The sequence below is a fragment of the Entelurus aequoreus genome, linkage group LG22 (assembly GCF_033978785.1).
Source record: "Entelurus aequoreus isolate RoL-2023_Sb linkage group LG22, RoL_Eaeq_v1.1, whole genome shotgun sequence".
Classification (NCBI taxonomy): Eukaryota; Metazoa; Chordata; class Actinopteri; order Syngnathiformes; family Syngnathidae; genus Entelurus; species Entelurus aequoreus.
The window spans coordinates 12933645-12956035 of NC_084752.1; the positions used below are offsets into that span (position 1 = coordinate 12933645).

At 41.5% G+C, this 22391-nt stretch overlaps 1 long non-coding RNA gene across 3 annotated transcripts in view; it reads left to right on the top strand.

The window, feature by feature from the left end:
- LOC133639309 (uncharacterized) overlaps positions 1–22391 on the top strand; it is a 58131-nt gene that overhangs the window by 34616 nt on the left and 1124 nt on the right. For 2 of the 3 annotated variants that reach the window (XR_009823765.1, XR_009823766.1), the window contains 4 exons: positions 8058–8267; positions 8415–8780; positions 9955–10095; positions 22136–22321. This is a non-coding gene — a long non-coding RNA (uncharacterized LOC133639309). Of the gene's footprint in view, positions 1–7884; positions 7957–8057; positions 8268–8414; positions 8781–9954; positions 10096–22135; positions 22322–22391 lie in introns of those variants that run through there. The other variant, XR_009823767.1, reaches the window with a different exon arrangement.

The window sequence follows — 22391 nt, forward strand, 5'->3', positions numbered from 1 at the left end:
CGGCACTGCGCAAGGGATCATGGGAGATGTAGTTTACTTCTCAAACCAGCTCATTTAATAGCGCCAGGAAAAAAACACCATATTTTTCGGACTATTAGGCGCACTTAAAATCCTTTCATTTTCTCAAAAATCGACAGCGCGCCTTTTAAACCGGTGCGCCTAATGTACGGAATAATTCTGGTTGTGCTTACCGACCTCGAAGCTATTTTATTTGGTACATGGTGTAAGGATAAGTGTGACCAATGGATGGCAGTCACTCATAAGAGATACATATAGGCTGCAAGATGACACCAATAACGACACCAAAACTTTAAATGTACCATTGAGTATATAGAACATTACACACGGCGCTCAAAAATGTGTCAAAATGTTTTAGTACAACTTTAATAAGCTAAGAAGCCGCACCGCTTGATGGATTGTCGGAGTATTACGGCTACCTTAGTAAGACGTACTCTGCTTCAACATACGAGTATTATTATGGTGTGTGTATAAGGTAAAACATATTATCTGGCGTTTTGTTTCGCAAAATTATGTAAAACCAACTTTTCTTACCTTCTGGTACCTGCTTATGTGTATTTGGGATCCGCATAAGTCCTGAAAATGTGCGCGCTTCCGCCATTGTAGTCCGTGGTGACGCCGTGGTGAATAAGCTTCTTCTTTTCTCTATCTTCTTGCTATGGGACATTCATCCTCCACTGTTACCATTTCTAATATAAAGTAGTGTAAAGTTCTTACTTATATCTGTCAGTAAACTCGACATGAAAGCGCTAAAACATACCGGTGTAGTGAGTTTACATTATTCACCCAAGGAACTTTAGTTATTAGAGTTCCGGTCGGACGGTTTTTCACGAGACACATTTCTGCCGTTGTTGTTTTTGCACTCGCAAACTCATACAACAAAGATGACGGGGAGAAGACGCTGTCGAAGGTGAGCCACGTAAATAAGACCGCCCACAAAACGGCGCATCCTGAAGCGACTGTCAGAAAGCGTCTTGAAGATGATCTGTAAAACATCATCTATGCAACATTTTGACCAAAGAACCAAATGTGTGCCCAATGTGAGTGTTTTAAGCTGAACAAAATTTGATCTCGGAATTTGAGACCCACCACCACACTGCAAAAATTAGGGGTATTTTACTTGAACTAAACAAAATTATTTGCCAATAGAACAAGAAAATTTGGCTTGTCAAGACTTTCCGAAGCAAGTAAAATTAGCTAACTTCAATGAACCCAAAAATACCTTAAAATAAGTATATTCTCACTAATAACAAGTGCACTTTTCTTGGTAGAAAAAAAAGAGACCTTTTTGCTCAATATGTTGAAAAATATTCTTAAATGAAGTAAATGCTAGTGCCATTATCTTGACATAATTATATGCGCTCGGCATTACATTTCTTGAAACCAGCAAACTTATACTAAAAACTAATTTATTGTTCTTAATGGAAGGCAACAATGTAACCGCTTGTTACTCTCGGGTTTTACTAGCCGCTCAGGCAAATCATATGGTCTAAAAATGCATTTTTCCATCGATAACATGACATCATCGCGCCAAGTGCGTGCTCTTTCAGTCAATTAGTGCGCATATACACAGCCAGGCCCCTGGCCAAAAATTTTTTAATTGTAATTTTGAAGAATTCATCTGAATGTGCATGAACTATTCTGTTCAAAATTGTTAGAAATGTCACATGTTAAATGTTTAAATATTAACTGTCAGTTTGCTGTACTGTGCCAGCTCTACTACTATATGAGTACGTATTTTCTATTGTTTCATTGAAAATAAAACAGCAAAGTCCATTTGGCTGTCTTCTGTTTTAATTAAGAGACAAAATTGTGTCAAAGTCATGATTTTTTTTTCATGCTTGAAGTAAGAAATGATTACTTTAAAAAAGTAGTTTTATACTTGTGAGTGTTGATGACACAGCTTTGCAACAGTTGATATTCTAGTTTCAAGCATGTTTTACTCAATATAGGTCATCAAATCTCAGCAACCATCTGTAATATCTTACTGAGATCATTTAGGACCAAAACACTTAAAACAAGTAAAACACTCTAACATAAAATCTGCTTAGTGAGAATAATTATCTTATCAGACAGAAAATAAGCAAATATCACCCTTATTTGAGATATTTAATCTTACGTAGATTTCAGTTTTTGCAGTGCACTGAGACATCTTCCTTCAAGCTTTGTTGCTCCGCTCCTGCTGCCCTTTTGGTGGAGTTGCTGCTTCTGTTGTTCACTTAGTATTAGTATTTCGCAGAGTCTTTTTGTTTTTTCTCCTCTGTACCGTCATTTTTAGTTATTTGTCACCTGAGAGTCTCCTGATTGTTTTTTTTTATTGTGTGTTCGTGGACAATATCGCTCTTCCTGAGCATTAATTACTTTATTTTTTTTTGCCATCGCGGCCTCTGTCTTTGCATCCAGGGTCCAATCCAAAACCAGAATGTTACACGTCTAGTGGATAAGTTACCTGTGCGTGGAACTCTTTAATGAGACTACTGAGTAAACTGAGTTAATATTTTCCCCTGCCTTTGAACTAAATGCAGATCTCAAGGCTGTTATGAAGTGTTTTCACACCATATACCGTAATTTCCGGACTATAAGCCGCACCTGACTATAAGCCGCACCAGCCAAATTTAGGGGAAAATACAGATTGCTCAATATATAAGCCGCACCCGACTATAAGCCGCAGGGTTTTGATGTGTAATTACCGTAGTATATAGGGGTTCCTGCTACCACGGAGGGGATTGTCGGGACAGAGATGACTGTTTGGGAACGCAAAGCGTCCCATTTATTAACAATAAATCTTTCAATCATTCAATCAAACTTTCACATCTTTGACATGGCGAACAGCATTCGTGCAGAGTACAAATAATACAACGGTGCAAAGTAATACAAAGTGCTCGCCTGTACGTTATCAAAATAACCAGCCTACCGGTATATGAAAAGTCAGTCTTTAATCATTGTGTCATCGTCTTCCTCCTGCGTACTAAAACCACCGAAATCCTCTTCGTCGGTGTCGGAGAAGAACAGGCCGTAAATAAGCCGCACCCTTGTATAAGCCGCAGGGACCAGAACGAGGGGAAAAAGTAGCGGCTTATAGTCCGGAAATGGCGGTACACCTCCTGTTTACCTTTACCAGACCCTTTGCTAGGAATTATGGGCCCACTGAAAAAATATTGGTGTGGGCCCCAGTTCTGTCGAACTTGGCTGTTTCCTAGAAAAAAGATACCAGTGCCTTTCTCACGCTTTAATTGTCTACATCAGGGCTATCCAAAGTGCGGCCCGGGGGCCTTTTGTGGCCCGCAGCTAATTGTTTAGCGGCCTGCCACACATTCTGGAAATGCTATTGCACAAATAAAAAAAACATTAAAACAAGTGGAATGAGGTGAAATCTAACTAGAAAAAGTTGCAATGTTGACACGAAGCTGCCATGCAGGCTGTTTTTTTTCTTTCGTCTATCTTTATTTTTCTTTTTTTGCCATTGATCAAAAAACAAAACAAAAATTCAATGTTTTAATGAATTATTGACCTATTCAAGGCTCCAATTATTTCAAATATTTTCAATTTAAAATATTACATTTTGATAGAGGGAGTTTTTAATTATTTATTTTTTATTTTTTAAGTTATGTACATTTATATGTACATGTAGAGGCTGTATCAGGACAGCTCCATTCAGAGTTTGACCAGAAATATGTCGAATAGGAATTAACTATACACAATGAAACATTAACAAAATGCTGTGTAACATGAATGGTTTTTGAAATAATTTGTGACATGAAAAAAACACAAGTAATGTAAAAAAAACATGGCGTTTACTTTTTGATATCAAAATAAAACACAAAGTCATTTGGCTAATGAAGATGAAGTCTAATAAACAAGCTTTGTTCTTCTAGTGGCTCAGTACAACAGTTTGGCTAACAAAGAAAAAACAGGAGTGACATCTTTCACATCGAATACACAATCTTCACAACCTTTGTTCAGTTCGATGAGATGACAAAACATTTTAGCTAGTGTTGATGTTATTTGAAAACTGATACAGTTTGCATTTAAATAAAGGTCGAGTGACCATCCCTGTCAACAAACTAAAGACTTTATAAACAAGTTGGGACAACGTTCACGACACATTGCCAGCAGCATACTGATGGACGCTGTATTGAGAAAATAAAAGCAACATCAACAGGCATGTGATTTTACCACAATGAAAAAGACTGAAAAAATTTCCGGGGGTCTGGGGGACGAAGGCCCCCAGCCAGGTCCAGGGCGGTGCCCTGGTGGAGGGACAAGGTGGGCAATGCCCCCCAAGCTCCTGGTTTTTCACCAATTTAACATGCTAAAATTAACAAAGACAGCACCATTTGAAGAAAATATTTTAGTGTTTAAAGACATGAAAACATCATTAATAGAACATACATAACCCAATTATCCTAATGAATCACTGTATATGGTTCAGTCCCAACAGTATTTAGTCACTAATATTTACATCTTGTGTTCATTTCACATCCACAGGTGTCACATTGATCAGTGTTATTATCTACAGTTTATTTACAGTATTACCACATTACTTCAGTTCACTTCACACATTAGCTTTCTCGGAGAGCCCAGCCCTAACATGAGCTTTCCTTGCAAATGTATTTAACAAAATACCAAATGTAAACATTTCATTCTTTTCGCCAAAATAGGATATTTATGAAAATAATTAAACATGTTTAGTATTGTTTACTCATATTTGAAAATAGGAAATAATAATAATGTGAGGACACTGACATATTGCATGAAACAAGTGTGAAAATATTTACCTTCAAGATTGTTACACCACTGACAATAGTTTCAAGAGACTACATAAGAACTTCATATTACAAAATAGTATTATATGCAAATTTATTTCAAATAAATTGTTAACTGGAATCAATAATGCGACTCTTTGAATTTCTGTAATTTCATAATATATTTTCACGTGGCTTTTTATTTTTAGAAAAACCCATTTATATTTCGCAAAAGCAATAATTGGTTAATATTTAAAACAAACATGCGTATTTCGCAAGCAAAGATTTTTTAGCTTACCTCATTATTAACAACCCTGTCTGCAACTGAAGTGGGTTGTTTGGGTGGATCTTTCCTCTCCATGTATACGGCAGTTGTCGATGTAAAAAAAGGATGAAGTCCGTAAGGTTTGCTCACTTTCGGTTGACATCCAAAAGTACCAGCTAGTGAAAAGTTTGTTTTCCTTGCTTCAAGTTGTTTCATATGTTTTTGGCGTTTCGCATGTACTTCCAAAGCCTTGAAACCTCGTGATCCATAGTCAATATTATCATGACACCACGTGCACAAAACTTTTCCGGGACGATCGATTTTACGAATAAAATCACCGAACAAAGTCGTAACTTCCTTCTTCCCAACAGTATCAGTGATTTCCCTTTCCATCCAGTCCCATCAAAACTTATTTTTGACATGTTTATCAATTGATTTTACTCGTAAAGCGTCCTTTCTCTCGAGAACCGACATCGTTTACATATGGAAAATGGCGGTAACATATCGACCAATCAACTACGGCGTAATATAAACTACGTCTCGAATCTTGATTTTGGGTCGGACGGAAAAACGGGAGATAATTAATTTTTTTTCCCCCGAGATTAAAAAAGACGGAATTCCGACTTTAGACGGAAAAATCACATGCCTGCATCAAATATTTTTTCTCCTTCGCTGTGTACTTTTAGTGAGGGGACCAGTGCGTCTGTCTCCAATATTGTCCACACCTGTCTCCATCTAAACATAGCAGTGCGCTCTTAAACGCACGCCGGGAAGCGAGGGAAAAATGTTAAACCAAGCGCTTGGCTCCGTTTACTCCGAGGGGAAATCGCCTCAGCAAAGTCCGTATAGTTCATGCGCCATGATTATCAAGCCAAACGACGCGAGTGCGCATGCGTCTGACTTAGTGTTGCCTAAAATGCATTAACAAATGACGGTTTTCGGTAATTAAAAAATTAGACGGTATTACTAACCGTCTGGAATTGTATCGCAAATTATTATTATACCGTTTACCGTTACATCCCTAGTCCATTAACAAGTAAAAAGTCAAGGGTGGTACCGGCATATTCTTGCCGCAGATGCTGGTAAATATTTTAGGGCATTACGGCGAAAGACGAGGGCGATCACGGCACTTGCAGTGGTTAAATTCGAGCCCTGCATTTGTGTGCATGCTGAAGAGTGTTGGGGAGTGACACTGACAGAACACCCCTCAATACCACGCATTGTCATATTAAATTGTGTTGTTTTTCAGTGTTTTTGATGTTGCCTGGTGTAATAAACCCAATGTATTTCCTTTATTACAATTACCAGCTTAACAAGTCGGTGCATTATTACGTAAATTGTGTATTATTAGTTGTCTTATTCTCATTTCACTTATTTGCAGTGTTATTACACCTTTGACCGCAAATACATTTTCAATTAACCACTCAACAAACAGGTTGTGGGTGTTTTATTGTATTTAACAATCAGTCCAAAAACTAAGTGTCCCGGCTCAAGATAGTCCACAGGTAAATATGCAGCATTTAAAACTAAGACCACATGCAAAACGTGATAAAACAAATATGAAAAACAACAACAAGCCTCATCTAATCTCAATTAAAGTTTAAATGGGCTTATTTGTTCACTGTAAGTCTCAATAATTAGCTCAACGCTAATTTGCTGATGAGGTCTTTGAAGTCCAATGGTCGGCTTAGCTGACTTTCAATTGTAAGTCAAGGCTACTTAGCTTCCTTTGGCTTGTTGTGGATCTCAGATCCTTCTTAACTAGTTTTAGTTTGCCAAACGCCCTTTCTCAAACTGCAACGGTCACAGGAAATGTGATGAAAACTGTCCCAAATTCTAATCTTTTTTACTTTGTTTTTGTCAGCTATTATGGTGTCTTTTAGTTGATATTGCTATTAAAACAAAAAAAACGACAAATCTTTGAATATTTAACTTTTTTGTATTTAGGCTATTCAAAAGTGCCACAAATACCACGTTAAATACAACAATGATCACGAAACTGACCTTCGTCAAAGCTCAGAAATTGTAATTATGAGCATTTGACAAAGGTAATTATTCAGTAATTATTAATGACTGAGTAGAACTTCAAAGTGTCATAATACAGTTCAACCCAGCATCTGAAAACCGCATACTGATAGTGATATGTGTGAAACACACTGTCATACCGTTGCTTTACAATAAAACTGGCAACTTTTTTTTATTTTAATTTTTTTTAATGAACTGACCAATTGTCCAGAGTGTAGCTGGGCCAAATGGCCGCTTACATAGGCTCCAGAGTCCAGTGAGGGCCCGGTCAATAATGTTACAGACATTAAATAAATGAACAAGTAGGCTAATTGTTTCAACCCTCAGTAGTTTTACTCTATCACCAAAAAGTTTTTGATGTCCTGGGCTCCAGCTCTGCTGCTCCTACTTCTGGCCTCGCAGTTTGCAGGGCATCTTAATCACTTAAGGCCGATGACAAAGAAACATGGGAGGAACGAACCGCGGTGTGGACCAAATAATTTTTTTAAATGGGGCCATCCGCGTCTTGTTAGGTTTCCTTAGTTGGTGTTTATTTCCGGTCAGCGCTCTTATTTTAGTTCCATTTCCTGTATCTCCCTGAGCACTATTTCCCCTCACCTGTCCCTGATTGGCAGCCTGGCCACACCTGTTTTCTATCAGCTGGCTGCTATTTATGCCTGCCTCGCCCTCAAGTCAAGGCTCGATGATTGTTTCCTGTTTCCTGTCTCCTGTTTCCTGTAATCATGTCTCCTGTTATACCATTAAAGTCATGTTTTCCTGTGATATGCCTGCCATCTCTGCATCTTGGGGTTCACCACCAGCAATTCCTGACAGAATCATCGAGCCAAATATGAACCCCGCAGAGAGTTGGTAGGCTGCCTGGAAAAAACAAATGGCTGCTCGTGAGAAAGCCGCCGATGAGAAGTATGCCCGCATGGTCTCCTTGATAAACAAGCTCTGTGGCTTGATTGCGGCACGGACTGGTTCCTCGGTTCCCTCCCACCCGACCCTGTCGTCTGTTCCAGATGGACGACCAGAGTCGGCAGGACCCGCGACCCCCCAGGTGCCTCCCCACTCCCTCAGCCTTTCTTGTGACGTCTGGGATCCGTCCCTTGAGGGGGGCGGGGGGCTAAGGTCAGCTGTGCGACAGGGGAAGCACAGCTCTCACCTTTCCCTTTGAGGTCATGTCCACGCCATCCTCTCTGGTGGGCCTGCGGACCCTATCATCTCCTCCTGTAAGTAAGCTCTTAATAAACTTAAATTGTCCAAGATTGCCTTTTTTTGTTTTGTTGAGGTAGATCAAGTTTTTCAGTGCCTTAAATCTGGGTTTATGTCTGGACCAGTGCTGATTAATCCTAACATTCTTCTCCCGTTTTTTGTAGAGGTGGACGCTTCTGACTCGGGGCTAGGGGCCGTTATCTCCTAACATGCCAGCTCTGATCAGAAACTGCACCCCGTGCCTTCTTCTCCAGGCCCGTGTAGTGGTTTTGCTGGCACAAAACACCCCGTGTCTTCTTCTACAGGCCTGCGTAGTGGTTTTGCTGGCCTAAACACCATGTGCTTTCTTCTCCAGGTGTCTCTCGCCTGCAAAGAGAAATTCTGACATCGGCAACCAAGACCTCCTGGCTGTTATACTCGCCCTCCAGCAGTGGATGCACTGGGTGGAGGGTGCCACACATCCCTTCATCATCTACAACAACCATCCAAACCTCTCATATACGCTCCGCTCACAGCTTAATCCCTGCCAGGTACGGTGGCCGCTTTTCCTCACGAGGTTTGATTTTGCATTACCTACTTCCCTGGTTCACTTAACAGGAAACCTGATGCTTTGTGCAAGATGCATCAAAGGCCGGTGGCTTCCAGATTGGTTACGTAGCTTGGATCTCGGCATCGTTGCAAGAGCAGCCCGCAAATGGCGGTTGCTTCTTGAGCGACTCGCGGCATACAACAATTTTGTACCTTGTGCTGGTCAGAGCTCAACTGGAGGTCTCAGCCTGTTAACAGAGATCACTCTGTAAGGTCAGAAAGACTTTAAAACTGCCCCGAACTCCCACTCCGTGGGGTTTCAGGTTGCTAAACAACTGCTTTGGATGGCGAAAAGGGCCACTGGCCTGAGGCTACCAGCTCTTCCAATATGTTTTGTTTTTCTTTCCTATCACCAAGAGCAGTTCGAAGATTTAAGCAAATTCTCCTGTAGCTGTGATCACAATCAGCGGTCAGGTGGTAGTAGAAGTGCAGCTTTTTTCTTTGCATCCTATACCGTTGACAGAAAGTGATGGTTAAGTCATCCCAACAACCTCTGCGAAACTGTTTCAACAGCTGCAAGTCAGCATCTTGTTTAGCCACACCATTCATTTAGACAACTTCCTGCAAAAGAGTTTGGAATCGACGCAGGTAACCACATGCTTTCTCTTTGCTGTTCTGGTGAATCTCCAGGAAATTAATATGTATAGTTCCTATCCTCCTGTAACATTACCGTAAGCCTTGTCTAGTTCATGGAGGTAAGCACTGGGTAATGTGTGTGCTCCTATGGAAAAAGCTACATTTAAGGCTGGGCTCAGTTAGCTGTCAAGCAACATACGATGCTGCTGTGTTTCGGCCGGACTAGAATCCTCTAATATTTGCTTAAAACAAAGCTGCCATTCCCCATAATCAACATTTGTAGAAGGTTTAAGACAGTTTAGACTTGATTGGGGATACTGGTGAGTCATGTTTCTCAATATGTTCCAAAATTACCTTCTGAACAACTGCAGGTAAGGGGTTAACAAGCATTGTGCCATTAGGGACCTACGTAGTGGTTTTGCTGGCCCAAAACATGCTGATTCTGTAAACGCTAAGGCAGGCCATGCATATAGACATAGCAAAGAAGAGCCCCATTTCTTTAGAGGTTGTGACACTTCTCATCCTCGCTCATCCATGCAGACTGGACACTGGCCGAGAGTTAGTGGGCGGCCGAGTGTGGAGTCTGCTCTCCTGGTTGCTTAGTTGGCTCTGTTCCTGTCTCTGGCCATGCTCCCCCCACCCCAGCAGACGATGGTGTGCAACACAGCAGAGGCCACCACAGTGAGTATGTTTTGTTTTTTTATTGCTGTTTTACTTTTGTAGCTGTATGTAGAAATGGCTGGTTGCGTCAGCTCTGCTCTTTTAATGGCTTTAAAGTCCTTTGAGTTCTTTGATGTTTGATGTTTCCCTCTTACACACATCACACACTAATGATGGTGTGCTACAATGGTAGCAACTGCAACGAAAGGGGATAAAATAATATTGGGGGAAATGGGCTATGGCTATGATGTTTTTTTTTCCCTTGGCCTCAGTCTGGACTACCTCTCCAAGTGCCCAGGCTTAGGCTCTCACCTTTTTTGTAAGGGGCACCGGAAGCGGGCAGACCCGTCAGCGATCCTGTTCTGTCTCCCTGTAATGTTAGTCTGCTCTTGAATGGGATTGTGCTGAAAATCTTAATTTCCCCTCGGGGATTATTAAAGTATTTCTGATTCTGATTCTGATCTGTAGCTCCCCCTTTTTTGTGAATGCAGCAATGTCTTCAAAGACAAGTAATGGCGGGTTGTAACATCCAGGAAGGTCCATGGGCAAAACCCTTTATAAATGATAAAGTAATATAAAGTTATAAAGTCTGTGTCAGGTGTTTGGTACCAGTACACTCTGGTGAGAAATTGGCTATTGGAACAAGAACTATTATGTGTGTACAGGGGAAAAGACGACACAGACAACAGGGACGTCGTTTAGCTCTATATTTATTATTAAACACTATATATAAACAAGGGAATGGCGTGTGACTAATCCAGAATATGTGTGGTGTGCGACTATGTGTGGAAAATTAACTGTAGTGTGTAACCAGTAGTGTTGAGCGAGGGGCAAGGCTGGCTCGGAGGTCCGTGAGCAGGCAGGAAGTCGGGGGCAATAGAGAGGCGTCAAAGTCTGTGTCCAGGCGGGAGGTCGAGATCCAAAAGGGGAAGCCAGAGAACCAGAGGGGAACACAGGGAGACGAGACACACCACTCGTAACGCGGGAACGGAGGAATGCTGCTGGAAGACGACAAGGGGGACACGAGACCAATCAACACGGAGGGGGAGAAACATACAGAGAGAGAGTATGCATATAGCTTGGAGAATTTCGGCTTACTGTACGGGAACAGGTGGCTACCTTCTGGCACAGGATAGCAGGTTGCGCTGGCTTAAGAAGGCAGCAGAGCTAATCAGCGACAGCTGTGTAGATTGGTGATGCAGCCGCTTGCTGTAGCTGGAGTGGCGCGTGCCGGCGCGCTCTTGGAGGTGCGCGAAGATGAATGCGCCTGGGTCGTGACAAGAACAAGACATTTTTTGAGCAGGATGAAAAGCTCATTATTGATGGTGTGCTGCAATGGTAGCAACTGCAACGAAAGGGGATACATGCAAATAATATTGGGGCAAATGGGTTCCTCAAAACCCCAAGTCCTTTTTTTTGTATTGCATATAAGTGTACAAACTAATATGGTGACATAGTGTAGTCCTGTGGCTCAGCAGAGTGTGACACCAAAGGGAGAACAAAAACGTAGTATGGGGCACCAGACCAGTGCAGTCACAGCCAATAAAAAACTAGTTCTGATGATTTGTGTATATAATTATTAGCAATATACTAAAACCACTACCCACTATGTTTCAATGTGGTTGCAGTTCTCTGAAAGCTTCAACCTTTTGGAGCCCTCAGCATCTTGTCAAGACTGAATGTAACCAGACATGAAACCACGATCACTAGGGACATGGCTGCTTCCCTGTCGCTGTCATTCTGTCTGTCACGCACACACACACACACACACACACACACTCTCTCTTACACACAAATATGTTGTCACTCTGTCCCCAGGTCAGGGCAGGGACATTTTTGCTCTCTTGCTCCTCTCAGTGGAGCTGAGCTTGACAGGTGTCCATTCTTTTAAAGCCGCAACAACTTTTTCTTAGCCACTTATTCATTTGCATTCTCTGCTGTCTTTTGTCACTTTGTGACACTATCATTATAATTTCCAAATGTCGATTTTTATTTGAGGGATAATTATTTTATTAGAAGAAATGGTGACACATGTTTTGGCAACACTTTAAATATGCTAAAATGTGTCCTATACAACTTGGTATTTGGCTTGAACTCATGATGTCCCTAAGTGACGCATACACCGGAACCCACTTCCGACGTCCCTTGGATTAACTTGTGTCGTCGTAAGCAGTTGTTGACATTAACGAAAATAGCCATTGGTATCTACTTGAGACTTTGGTCAGAGACGTAGAGAAGGTGGATGATCAATTATTTTAAATTCCATTGCATTTTGTTATTTGCGTAAAAGGGGATAAAAGTTGATCCCACATGACAGCATGGAGATTGTTCAATCAATCAATCAAACTTTATTCATATTTGTATACCAAACTGCTTGACACAAAAAAAAAGAAGGGAAGAAAACACATGCACACAGCACTATTGATAATACCAAAATATATCTTGGGACTGAGGATTGAGGAAAAAAGCCACTATTAAGGCGTCCACACTGGAGAAAAACTTAAATTAACGGCATCTAAGATATTAGTATCAAACATTTTACAATATATGTTAAGATAAACTATAAATAATACATTAATAAATAAATAAAACATTGTTTTATAATAATAGTAGTAATAAATGCAATAAATACACTAGAAACTAAAATAATTAAAAATTAGGAACCGAGGACTAGTTTAACATGATCAGTAAAAAGGCTGATTAAAAAGATTTGTCTTTAACATTTTATTTCTAAATATCAATGGTCTCTGCAGCCATGAGGTTCTGTGGCAGGTTGTTCCACAGGTGGGCCCCTTATTCGATGTCCCACTGGGGTGAGTTTTTTCTTGCCCGTATGTGGGCTCTGTACCGAGGATGTTGTTGTGGCTTGTGCAGCCCTTTGAGACACTTGTGATTTAGGGCTATATAAATAAACATTGATTGATTGATTGATAGTGGCAACATGCTGCCTCAACGTGGGGTCTTTGCTTTGGTATTTGGTAAAGACCCAAGTTTGGTGCAAGAAGACCTCAGGATCCGCGAGACTTGATACGGTAAAGCAAGTAAGTAAGTACATTTTATTTATAAAGCGTTTTTCACAGATAAAATCACAAAGCACTGTACAAAAGATAGGTGAAGTAAAACAACAATTCAATATAAAACAACAGGGGCAACATCATAAAAAAGATACAAAGTGGATTAAAAATGATAGTTAAAAGGTGTATTAACTAAAAGCTTTACTAAAAAGAGAAGTTTTCAAATGTTTCTTAAAAGTGTCAACACAGTCAAGATCACGGAGGAACTAGTGCAAGTTGTTCCAGAGTCTGGGAGCTATAGCCTGGAATGCCAGGTCTCCACAGGTTTTAAAACAAGTTTTTGGGATCTTTAGAAGACCCTGGTCTGAAGACCGGAGGCTGCGCCCTGAAGAGTAGGGGCATAGAAGGCAGTGATGTACTGCAACGCACGGAAAGTCAGGACTAAAAATTTAAACTCAATGCGGAATTTAACTGGAAGCCAATGAAGACTGGATACAACAGGGGGTGATATGGACTGTCCTGGGTGCACCGGTCACAAGTCTGGCAGCCGCATTTTGTACAATCAAAAGTCTCTTTAGCGTTGACTTGTTGAGAAGAGTGAAGAGAGAATTGCAATAGTCAATGCGAGACGAAATTAACGCGTGAATGATCATTTCGAGATCCAATTTTGACAGCATATTTCTCACTATAGAAATATTTCTGAGATGATAAAAACAGTTTTTGGTCAGTTGACGACAGTGACCCTCCAAAGACATTGACTGATCAAACACGACCCCAGTGTTTCTGAGGCTGCTTTTAACAGATGCACCCAGAGCACCAAGAGAGTTCTTGATCAGGGGGATCTTATTATCGGGAGCAAATATCAGAGTTTCCGTTTTCTTTTAATTTATCTGGAGGAAATTTGAGGACTACCACTTTTTAATACAGGATACGCACTCCAAGAACTCGGATAAAAAGTGAAACTCTAAATCGTTGAAGGAGCATAACAGTTGAATATCATCTGCATAGAAATGATAAGAAACATTTTTAAAACTACTGATCAACCTCCCAAGCGGCATCAGATACAACAAAAATAGAACAGGCCCCAGAACAGAACCCTGGGCCACACCACATGACACATTGGACATTACATCATTAAAATCAACATTAAAAAAGTTATTCCATTTATATAAGAAGTAAACTACTGGAAAACTGCACCAAAAAACCCCATCTCAGATTTGAGGCGATCTATCAGTATACTGGGATCCACAGTATCAAAGGCAGATGTCAAATCGAGTAAAACCAAAACTGTGTAGCGACCAGAGTCAAATAGATGAGAAAGCACAAGGCCATTAAGACATTGAAACACTAATAATATAATCAAACCCTAGAGCGGATGGGGAGCCAATGCAGCGACTTTAAAGGCCTACTGAAAGCCACTACTACCGACCACGCAGTCTGATAGTTTATATATCAATGATGAAATCTTAACATTGCAACACATGCCAATACGGCCGGGTTAACTTATAAAGTGCAATTTCAAATTTCCCGCAAAACTTCCGGTTGAAAACGTCTATATATGATGACGTATGCGCGTGACGTCAATGGTTGAAACCGAAGTATTCGGACACCATTGTATCCAATACAAAAAGGTCTGTTTTCATCGCAAAATTCCACAGTATTCTGGACATCTGTATTGGTGAATCTTTTGCAATTTGTTTAATGAACAATGGAGACTGCAAAGAAGAAAGCTGTAGGTGGGATCGGTGTATTAGCGGCTGGCTGCAGCAACACAACCAGGAGGACTTTGAGTTGGATAGCAGACGCGCTATCCGACGCTAGCCGCCGACCGCACCGATGATCGTTGTGAAGTCCTCCGTCGCGCCGTCGATCGCTGGAACGCAGGTGAGCACGGGTGGTGATGAGCAGATGAGGGCTGGCGTAGGTTAAGAGCTAATGTTTTTAGCATAGCTCTGTCGAGGTCCCGTAGCTAAGTTAGCTTCAATGGCGTCGTTAGCAACAGCATTGCTAGGCTTCTTCAGGCGGGACAGCATTAACCGTGTGGTTACAGGTCCAGGGTTTGGTTCGGTGTCTCCTGATAGTAGAAGTAATAGTAGTATTGTTGATCTTCTGTCTATCCTTCCAGTCAGGGGCTTATTTCTTCTGTTTCTATCTGCAGTTCAGCACGATGCTATCACGTTAGCTCAGTAGCTAAAGTGTTTCGCTGATGTATTGTCGTGGAAATAAAAGTCACTGTGAATGTCCATTTCGCGTTCTCGACTCTCATTATCAAGAGGATATAGTACCCGAGGTGGTTTAAAATACAAATCCGTGATCACAATAGAAAAAGGAGAAAGTGTGGAATCCAATGAGCCCTTGTACCTAAGTTACGGTCAGAGCGAAAAAAGATACATCCTGGCGTCCTGCACTCTAGTCCTTCACTCTCACTTTCCTCATCCACAAATCTTTCATCCTCGCTCAAATTAATGGGGTAATCGTCGCTTTCTCGGTCCGAATCGCTCTCGCTGCTGGTGGGAATGATTGTAAACAATGTGCAGATGTGAGGATCTCCACAACCTGTGACATCACGCTACTTCCGGTACAGGCAAGGCTTTTTTATGAGCGACCAAAAGTTGCAAACTTTATCGTCGATGTTCTCTACTAAATCCTTTCAGCAAAAATATGGCAATATCACGAAATGATCAAGTATGACACATAGGGATGATGTTTGATAAGAAATTATCGAGTTCGAGCCTATTATCGAATCCTCTTATCGAACCGATTCCTTATCGATTCTCTTATCGAGTCCAGATAGGTTGCTGTATATGGAAAAAAACACACAATATTTGGTTTAACAAAAGCTCACTTTTATTATATAAGAAAAAAATAAAATCTAATAAATAAATAAATATTGACTGTTACCCTCGAGAAAAAAAAAAAAAAAAAAAAAAGAATATTGACTGTTGTTACCCAAAGTATATTAAGTGGGATTTTTCAGAAAAACAAATATATACAGTATCACAAAAACAACCTGTCTCTGTGATCACTATAGGTGTATAAATAATAATATAGTGTTAAATAAAATCAGTCCCTTGGGCACAAAACTGAAAATAATACAGCTCTCCAAAAAGTGCACTTCTGCTGCTATTTGACATAACTGTTTGTTATGATGCTTTGACATTTTTGCACTGTATTTCTTTATTGAAAGAAAATTCTATGAAGAGAAAAGTTGTTTGCAAATGTGGTTACAATGCTAAAAAATTAAAAGTTAAAGCTAAAAAAAGAAATACACTTTATTGAGTTAAAATCTTTCTTTATAGGGGGAAAGATGTGATGTTATGAGCTAGGGAACACAACAACTACACTACCCATCATGCAGCGGGAGTGACGAGCATGCGCGGTAGCCCCGAAAAGTGTTGTTGCATGTCGTCACCCGTGAAAGTAAACGTCAAGAACTCAGCCAACACGCCTCGTCTGCATTATTTATAATTAGACAGACAACACATATACAGTGTGATTTTCTTTTGTTTACAAGGAAAGAAAAACAAAAGTTAAAAAAGGGAGATCATGTCATATATGTTGTATGTATATGTATGTGCTGCGGTTGCTTTAAGAACGTTGTGACAGCTGCCGTAAAGGAGGTGCGTTGCTAGCCTGGTTGCTATGTTTCCGGTTGGTCGTAAAAGTGTTCGTCATGTGTTTGTACCCTGCTCAAATCTCTCAGTAAAGTTATTCATTGGATTATATTGTTTTGAACTTTATTATTCCATTGTTTTTCCTGCTTTCCCTATCTTCGCCTAATGACTGAGCTACGTGACGTAAATTCTTGTGATGTCTCAAGGGGCATTCTGGTCGGGACGGGATTCGTTCTGAGGGATTCGAATAAAGAACCAACTCTTTTTCTTTACTATAGTGGTCTCGATAACGGGTACCGGTTCTCAAATAGGGATTCGAGTCCGAGGACTCGGTTCTTTTCTTATCGAACAACCGGGAAAACCGGTTTCGAGTATCATCCCTAATGACACATAGAATGGACCTGCTATCCCCGTTTATATAAGAACATTTCATTTCAGTAGGCCTTTAAAACTGGTGTAATGTGGTCCCGCCATCCTGCTCTCACAACACACATGTAGCTGAGTTTTGTAATAACGGAAGATTTTATAATATTTTTTTTGGAAGACCATTACAATAACTAAAAAATAATAACAAATGTAATAGCGCCTTCGTGTTTCCCTGAGAGAGAAATGGGCATGTGTGGCTATGTTCTTAAGATGATAAACAAAACTATTTTTGTAATATTTTGATTTGTAAGGTAAAAATCAGCTCAGAGTCAAAAGTGATGCCGAGGTTTTTTATGGATTGTGTTTGTTTAAAATCTTGGGATAAAGGTTTCTCTCTCTGGCCTTCAGGACATATAACATATGTTTTGTCATGGTTGGGCTGTAGGAAATTCACTGCCATCCTTGATGTGATGTCTAAAATGCTGTCAATAAGGGTATCTATTGGTACATTGCTGTGTCATTAAGAGACACAGCAATGTACAGCTGTGTATCATCAGTGTAACTGTTGGTTGGTTGGTGTAATGACATCCCAGGAGGCAGCATATAAAGATTAGAAAGAATGGGACATACAATTGAGTGTTGGGAAACCCCACATCTTATTTCATGGGTCACTGAGGAACATGAATCCATACTTCAATGAAAAAACGCTGTCTGTCAGATAAGAGCAAAACCAGTTAAAAAAGTACCAAGAAGGCTGACCAGGGGCCGTATTTATCAAGCTTCTTAGAAATACTCCTACGAAGTCTGCTAAGAGTTGACTTATGAGTAAAGAAATTCTTCGCTGAAAGCTGCACTTAAAAGTTAGTTATCAAGCGTCTTACTTACACTTTCAGCGAAGTGTAGGACTGAATCTTAAGTGTCACACTCAGAGCTGAATTACGACATTACTATGTGCCGTAAACAGAATTTTAGGTGACGTAATTTCTGTGTCCATAGAAATGACCAATCACGGAAGGGAATCCCTTGTCTAAGAATAAAGAAATATCTTAGAAATATTTAAGTGGACAATGGGAGTGTATATTTTGACAATAAACTACAAAATAATACAAAATAAATGTTTCATTTTCTTTCCAATTCATTACTTAGGCAACTAATTTGAAACTGATGTGGGTGGCTCTATATATACTAGCCCACTGCAGCCACATGCAGAAATCAACATGGAATCGAAAAGAAAACCAAACTGGCGAGAGGAGGAGACACTGTTGCGTAATGTTGCTGATGAGATGACGCCCCTTATTAAATCTGTGACAAAAATAATACCCGCTCTGTCTAAACGATACCGTTTGATCAGCTGCTCGTCATCAAACAAAGCCAGGACATCCTTCCGCTCCCTGAACGTTCGCGCACGACACCTCTGAAGGTCTCTTAAATATCGTGGAGAGTAGGGAGTGATTCTTAGACTTAAGAAAGTTGATAAATAGCTTTTATTCTTAAGTTTGAGAGTAGGACTAAATTTCTCAAATTCTCAGGACTTAAGTGTAAAATGGCACTCTAAGACGCTTGATAAATACGGCCCCAGGTGTCTAAGTCTCTTTAATCGCATTTGATGATCTACTGTGTCAAAAGCAGAACCAACACTGTGAGATTGTTATCATCTAAATTCAACCTGATGTCCTTTAAAAACCTTTAAAAAGTGTTGTCTTTGTTCTCAAGTTCATGCTAAAACCAGACTGATGTCATTCTAAAATGTTATTTTTAATTAAAAAGTCACTGACTTGGTTAAAAACCGTTTTTTTTTCCCAACCAAATCTTAATTAGGAACTGTAAGTTGGATACAGGTTAGGTCCAAAGTGCTCTTCTTCAGAAGGGACCTCAACACCGCCGTTTTAAAATCGGTAGGAAAGACCCTTGTCTAAAGAGAGCAATTCATAATGCCTAAAATGTGTTCCTCAGAAAATGTATAAAATCATTTAAAAAGTGACATGGTAATTGGATCTAAAAGGCAGGTTGTTGGGTTTACTTGGGAGAAAACTCACCCAAGTGTCCTTGCATCAACCAGGGAAAAACTCTCCAGTCTTTCCTCGGGCAAGGAAAACAGTTCAGGGTGTTCATGTAAAGACAGTTGCAAGGATTTCCTTCTAAAAATAGACTTCTGTTCAAAACCAAAAAAATGGTGTACGCAAGTAAAAATTCAGATGTATTAAAGTGTTTGCATGTACAAATCCAAGCACATTTCTTTCTTACATCGCAATCTACTTGGACTTGATCCAAGATGTCTGCGTGGCTTGGCACACCCAGACTATGCCCCTTTAAAAATATGGTGTGACTGAGAACTGTGACTGAGAACTGGTACCGCAATCCAGACTCGGTAGGAGGTGCTTCTTTCTCCTTTTTGGAGTGATCAGAAAGAGGGTTGATTTGTGCTACGGAAACTGCATACAGGCTATAAAGAAAGAGGAAATAGTCTCGGGCATCAGGAAAAAGGTGAAGAAGAAGGTGGATGTACATCACCAAAACAGACGAGCGTTTGAAAAGGTTGTCGCTAAAACTGTCCCATTCCTCACTCACAGGAGCGTATGTGTCCCTACCGAGTCCGGAAGCTTGGCCCCCTCCGCCCCTAGAGATTAGTTTTGTGGAAATGATTGTTCATTAAAACATGCCAGCGCTATAAAAGAGGAAACTATAAGGATACGTTGACTCTTGTTTGGTTACACAATGTATTATTACAATATACAGGCAAAGACTGTCACGGCTGTACAGTATGTGACAGAGTAGGCCCCAGTCCGCACTTCTTCTACTGCCAGCTGAAGTCACAGGAAGACATGACATCAATAGGTGGCAAAAAGATCGCTTATTGGACGTCCGTACAAATATCAATATAAATATGAATTATAAATGCACTGGCGAAAAAGTCTCCGATGGGCACAGCATTCAGTCTGAGGTGTAAAAGTTGGCACTTTTTTATGTGAACTGTTACCCGGCATGTGTGTCGCTAAGGTATCCAGAGCCTTTAGAAATGTGCATACGGCAGCTATGGAGTTGCCGTGAGGCAGCATAAATGTTCACGTCAAGGTCAGTTTTGATACATCTCATCTTTATCTTGAAAAGGGGCGTATGGCAAGTTTTTGTGTTGCACACAGAATAAGCTTGGACTTAGACTTCCTTTTATTGTCATTTAAATTTGAACTTTACAGTACAGATAAGAACAAAATGTCATTGCTTTAGCTCGTTGTAGTGCAGGATAAAAAAGCAATAAGGTGCAGATATAAATAAAAAGATTACTGTACAGATAAATATATTGCACTTTTCCATATGCATCCATGTTTATGGATGTATGTTATATTGTATTTTATATTCTAGCGAGTTAATCCGTTTTTGGGGGGAATTAAGGTGATTATCATGATGCGTTCATAAGTCTTATGGCCTGAGGGAAGAAGCTGTAACAGAATCTGGAGGTTCTGCTACGGCCGCTGCGGAACCTCTTTCTAGACTCCAGCAGTGAAAACAGTCCTTGGTGGGGGTGGGAGGAGTCGCAACAGATTTTCTGAGCCTTGGTCAGGCAGCGGCTTTTTGAGATTTCCTGAATAGGAGGAAGAGGAGTCCTGATGATCTTTTCCGCCGTCCTTACCACTCTCTTCAGAGACTTCCAGTCTGAGGCAGCGCAGGCTCCAGTCCAGACAGAGATGCAGTTGGTCAGTAGGCTCTCTATAGTGCCTCTGTAAAATGCGGTGAGAATGGGGAGAGGGAGCTGTGCTCTTTTCATCCGACGCAAAAAGTGCATGTGCTGCTGAGCTCTTTTTACAAGAGCTCTGGTGTGTAGTCAGTTATCTGCACCCCCAGGAACTTGGTGCTGCTTACGATCTCCACTGCTGTGCCGTTGATGAAGAGTGGAGTGTGGCTGGACTGGTGCCTCCTGAAGTCGATAATGATCACCTTGGTCTTGTCAACGTTCAAGACCAGATTGTTGGTTCTGCACCAGTCTACCAGATGTTTCGCCTCCTCCCTGTAGTCCACCTCGTTGTTGTCAGGGATGAGGCCCACTACTGTCGTGTCGTCCGCATACTTCACAATGTGGTTAGTAGTGGACCTGGCGCAGCAGTCATGGGTCATCAACGTGAACAGCAGCAGACTCAGGACGCAGCCCTAGGGGGAGCCGGTGCTCAAGGAGATGGCACTGGAGGTGTTGTCGCCCACTCTCACAGACTGGGGTCTGTCTGTGAGGAAGTCAAGCAGCCAGTTGCATAGGGAGGTACTGAATCCAAGGGGGGCCAGTTTGCTCACCAGGTGCTGCGGGATGATGGTGTTGAACGCCAAGCTGAAGTCAAAAAACAACATCCGCACGTGTGTGTCCTTTCCTTCCAGATGTTCTAAGCTCAGGTGGAGTTCAGAGGAGATAGTGTCTTCTGTGGAGTGGTTAGGGCAATAAGCAAACTGGAATGTAGGGGGAAGTCTGGAGACAATGTGTTCCTTTACCAGCCTCTCGAAGCACTTCATTACGATGGGGGTGAGTGCCACGGGGCGATAATCATTGAGGGAAGAGATTGTGGATTTTTAGGCACTGGACTGATTGTGGCCGCCCAGATCTGGGGGTGGGGCGGCCGCGGTGTTGGCCCCGGGCCAATTCCAACGGCCCCCAACGTCCACAACTATACTCTTATCCCCGTACTGTAAGACCTTAAAGGGCCCATCGTAAGGTTGGGGCAACAGTCCCTGGTGGGCATCATGATGGATGAAAATGAAATCAGCCGAGCGCAGGCTGGGGGGCACACAAGAAACGGGGATGCCATGCTGTAACGTGGGGACGAGTGTGATTGGCCTGGTGGCCTCCAGCAGGTAAGACCACTGCCTGGCCGCCGACCAAGGTGCACTGGCGTCCGGAATGAAATCCTTTAAAACTTGCAGCACCTGGCCTTTAGAAAAGCTCCGCAGACAAGGCCTGCGTGTCCTTTTTTCTGGGCAGTCCTGATGCCCAGCATGACCCAGGGGAGTTTGTTACCGTCAGTTAAACTGGTACGTACAGCCGTTCATGGAGCGGTAGAATCACTCACACAAACCGTTGCCCCCCAGACCCTAGGCGATTACGTTCCAGATCTCAGAGGTAAACTGTGCAACCCGGTCAGAGGAGAGGTCTTAAGGGGTACCGAAGCACGTGACCCATGTGCTGATGAATGCCTGGGCCACATCAGTGGGCGACGTTGACGCAAGGGGAACGGCTTCCGGCCAGCGGGTTGTCCTGTCCACTATGGTAAGGAGGTAGGTGAAACTATTTGAAGGGGGGAGTGGGCCCTCCAAATCGATGTTGACATGGTCGAACCTCCTTTCG